This window comes from Pteropus alecto, unplaced genomic scaffold (assembly GCF_000325575.1).
Source record: "Pteropus alecto unplaced genomic scaffold, ASM32557v1 scaffold98, whole genome shotgun sequence".
Taxonomy (NCBI): Eukaryota; Metazoa; Chordata; class Mammalia; order Chiroptera; family Pteropodidae; genus Pteropus; species Pteropus alecto.
In genome coordinates this window covers 4,008,895-4,013,525 of record NW_006443570.1, presented here as the reverse complement: position 1 = coordinate 4,013,525, position 4,631 = coordinate 4,008,895, and the positions used below count along the sequence as shown (strand labels likewise).

The following is a 4,631-nucleotide window of genomic DNA, read 5'->3' as shown; positions in this document are numbered from 1 at the left end:
CTCCCCGCCCCCGCCCCCACCAAGCATTCTAGCAGATGAAGGAACAAAACAACTCAAGCACATAGAACAACTTCTTGAAATGTGCTGTCACTTAGGGTATACCAACTACTAGAAGCAGGAGAGACTCGGTTCTCATTTGCCCTTCTCCTGGCTGCATGAATGTATAAGAGAGTCTGAGGATGCAAAATGCTTCCCTTCTTCCCCTAACTCTCCAATTTCTCATGCATGAATTTCATCTCTGTTTTAAAATAGGAAAAAAAAAAGTTGTGATTTTTGGATTATGCTCTGAAGGCAGAAATTTCAAAGTTGCTGTCCAGGCAAAATTTTAAGCTGCAGCCTTGGTTGGTGGCAGTGATGGTGACAGTTTAGTATGCCAGTCTTTGCAGTTCCAATCCAGCATTCGACTCCGTAAATGCTTTTATAGTAGTAAAAACTACTGAGTAATGGTAAATTAAAGCCTGTCTGATGAATCGTGAATACTCAATTTTCGTCCTATATCATATAAATTTAAGAGAACTCTTATGAATGGAATTGATAATATACCATAGAGAAAAACCTTAGTTTAGCTGCATTCTAGGAATACCAGAGAAAGCCTGTTTAGGGAGAAGTGTTTAAACAATGCATAACACCATCCTATAAAAGATTTACTAGCCTGTCCTTCATTACCAACAGCAACAATCACTTAGCGTCTAACTATGCTGAATACTGCATGCTGTAAGGTGAATTAATACTACCCGCTTTCTATATTAAATTTATGGAATGCCTACCATATGCCAGACGTAGTGTTTTACATATATTATCTATAATCATCATTACTACTGTGCAGTGTAGGTATTATATTTCCATCTTACAGATGAAGAAACTGAGCACCAGAAAGATTAATTCACTCAAGGTCCTCAGCTAATAAAGTGTCAGAGGAGGTGAGTTTCTGTCCATCCAAAGCCCATAATCTTTCCAGTGTTTGATACTGCCTCACAGAAAAGGAAGTAACATTTGCTCTTACTCCTCCAGATGCTTATGTATACTGCTAAAAGGAAAAATTAGGGACTCTGGAGTGACTTGGGAAAGCAGTAGTGTGTTAATAATGGCTACCATTAATTGAGCATCTACCCTCTGGCAGCCATTGTGCCAGGCATTTACACAATTTCATATAGTCATCTTTTAAGTCCAAAATTAAAAAGTTAAAAGGCATCCAATTTCAAAGCTTATATCTCTTCATTATACCACATTGTCTTCCAAGACTGTAGAGAAGACGGAGAAGAAATGGATTCTAGCACAGTGTTGTCCAATAGAACTTTCTACAATGATGGAGATATTCTATAATACAGGGATCCCCACCCCCCGGGTCACGGACTGGTAGCAGTCTGTGGCCTGTTAGGAACCAGGCTACACAACAGGAGGTGAGCGGTGGGCAAAAGCAAAGCTTCATCACTGCCTCACCTCCACTTCAGATCATCAGACATTAGATTCTCATAGGAGCACTGGTCCAAGGTGCCAAAAAGGTTGGGGACCACTGCTATAATAGTTCCACTGTCCAATAGAATAGCCTCTACCTTTCTTAACTACCAAGCACTGTGAAAATGTGGCTAGTGAGACAGAAATACTTTTAATTAAAAAATTTTAGTTAATTTAAATATGCATTTACACAGCCACATGTAGCTGGTAGTTGCCACATAGGAGAGTGCAGCTCTAGAAAAACAACTCTTTCTTAACTAGGTAGTCAAGACAACCTGGAAAGTGTATCTCAAAAACTTGAAAGATGGGTAGAATGGAAGTCGGGTAGGCAAGGGAGCGAAGAAAGGAAGGCTCAGGCATAGACCATGGCTGAGGAGAAGGTCAGAGATGTGAGGCAGGTGAGTAGGCAGCGGGCCCTCAAGTAAATTTATGTGAGAGGCCCAGAGAAACAGGATGTGGAGTGGAAGAAGGGAAGTGCTTTGAAGAAGAGCATTAGAATCCATAGTTAATGGATTTACACAGATTGAAAGGTAAATAAAAATCAGCATTTTTTTTTTCAGTGTCCACCCGCTGTAAATCATTACTCGACATTTTGATGAGTGGCTTTAGTGTGAGTTGTTTAAATGGTACTGTGATGTTTGTGTATGGTAGAAGCTTACAAGGCTCTCATCCCACAGAACTCACAGAGCTCCTGAGTCATACATAGGGCTTCAAGTTTCTGGGGTGGGGCTGGGAGGCTGTCATTTATTTCTTTATAAGAATTCATGAAGTCGTGTAGACTGTCTCTTTTGGATCAGTGCCACGTCTAACTTTCTCAAGTAATTAATTCCCCAAAACATTAAAAATGTTTTCATTATAAAAGCATTTAAGCCCCAACTAATAAGTAATGCTATCACTAATCTGTACACTTTTTTTTTTAGGCGAGGCAACCCTTGGTTGACCTCACAGATTGCAAAGACCTTGTCAGCTTACAATCCCTTATTTTTTATTTTTTACACCTACAACACCTGGTCTTCCTAGGTGGTCTCCCATCTTAGTACTAGCCAGGCCCAACTCTGCTTAGCTTCCGAGATCAGACGGGTTCAGGCTTGTTCAGGGTAGCATGGCCAAAGACAAATCTGTATACTTTTATAATACTTTACAGTTTAAAAATCTTGTTTGAATCATCCCATTTAACCCTTACAGCAAATTTGTGAATGAGGGGTAGGTATGCTTGCCTGACAGGTGAGGAAACTGAGCCTGAGATTTGTCTGGGATCACATATTCCACATGTAGCAGAACTGGAATCCAGACGGATGCTGGGCCAACACAAAGTCTGAGTTCTCTGACCACATTCTTGCCATGGTTGCTTTTCATTCTTCAACTCTCTGCATTGATAAGTACAGACATCCCAATGAGCTGTAATATTTTTATATAGGAGTTTCAATATATTTTTTTTTGGTATCCAAAATGTGTTTATTGAGATGGTTCCTCACTCATCTTAATTCGTGGTGCTTTTAGCACTGCTTCCTTCTGAAGAAGCATCCTTCTGTAAGCCTTGCTTTTCCTCCTGTGGGCTGACAGAGGACAGTGAGCAGCCAACACACAACATTACCATTTGTGCACGGCTGAAGACGGTGGTGATTTTACAGTATCCTGGGCACTTCAAGTCCATGAAGTAGGAGTTGGGGCTCTGCACCAGGCACTTCTTCTCGTGTTTCCTCGTCTTCTCTTCTGGAGAGGGACGGAGGATGCCCTTGGCAAGAGGCATGTTCTCATGAGGAGGTTGTCACTACCGGAAAGGTGTTTCAATTTTTTAAATTAAGAAACCGAGGCGCGCACACACACACACACACACACACACACACACACAAACATTCAACATGAGTCATCAGGCCTTTGGGTAGAACTGCCAACTTGCAGAAAAGGAGGACAGAAGAATATGTCCAACTGTGAGTGTGCGATTACCAAAATGTGGACAGTGGGAGACTATCAATTGGACATCCCAGGTTTTTCAATGGATGAATTATAAGGAAGAGTAAGGGATGAAGGGCAACATGTACTGAAAAAATATTTACAAGACACAACAAATTTTTACATGGGCGAGATTTTTAAAAAGAGAAGAAAAAATTAAGGTACAGATTGATTGGAATTCCAATCTGAAAACCATGATTTATTTTCTGGTCTTTCAGTCTCTTGACTGAAATTGAAAGAGTTTTTTTTTTACTATTTAGTGGGCGTTTTGGAAAATACATGTTTAAACAGTTTTAAAAAGCAATAAGCAGTAGTTGCTCTTTTGTATGTTGACCCTAATGGTCCATTCTGAATGGCCATAAACTCTTTGCTCGTTTAGTTTTCTTATCACACAACTTGTGGTTATCACTTCAAATGGTTCTTTGGAAAGAGAGCATTTTGGGAAGAGCTTTATAATAAGTTCCTAGTGTTCTGTAAATCTTGATAATGCTTATGTTTATGGCCATCAGAACAAGAAATAATCTAGAAAAAAACAGGAGAAGTTATTGAATATGATATTAATGTTCTGCTCTGAATTCTGATCTGCAATCAATATAAGAATGAAAACAGACATTAAAAAAAAAATTCAAACATAAAATGAATGCACTTATACTGTGAGCCGTGATGTCCAAGTGTTTGAATTTGGTCTAGATAAACCATTTAAAACAAAATCAGTTCTTGACTTACAGGGGTGCTGAGTTTGCAGAAAAAAAATATTTCAGTGATAGACGACAACCTCACAAATGCTATATCTAATCCATTCCAAAGCTCTAGAAGATTGAAGAGCCTGAGCCATTTGACCTGTAGAGCTTCCCATAGGCTATGATGGTTCCTTTTGTTTTTTATCATCTCTGTTTCCCTTGCTTTGAAACAAATGAATTTATCAAGGTTTCAAGAATAATATGGGACAGGAAGATTTTGACAGGCATCCTAATTAGTCTGGCCCATGTTAAAATAAACAAATGCATTTCCCTCCATTATCAGGAGAGTTCTAGCAAGAGCAAGATATATGTACAAAGATGGTCATCTTTTGAGTTGTTTATAATAAAAGTGGAATTATTGATGCCTTTCACCCTTGGAAAGATTACAAAGTGTTATAACACTAGTATAACATAACTATTTTTAAGTTTCCCCATATCCTATCTGGTTGGAACTTGTAGATCTAAATCATTTGCATGAAAAGG

The 4,631-nt window shown here is 39.1% G+C and overlaps 2 pseudogenes; both read right to left on the bottom strand.

The window, feature by feature from the left end:
• Positions 1-2,450: 2,450 nt before the first annotated feature.
• On the bottom strand, positions 2,451-2,569 carry LOC112473289 (annotated as a pseudogene).
• A 382-nt stretch (positions 2,570-2,951) lies between these two features.
• On the bottom strand, positions 2,952-3,205 carry LOC102885893 (annotated as a pseudogene).
• Positions 3,206-4,631: the final 1,426 nt, after the last annotated feature.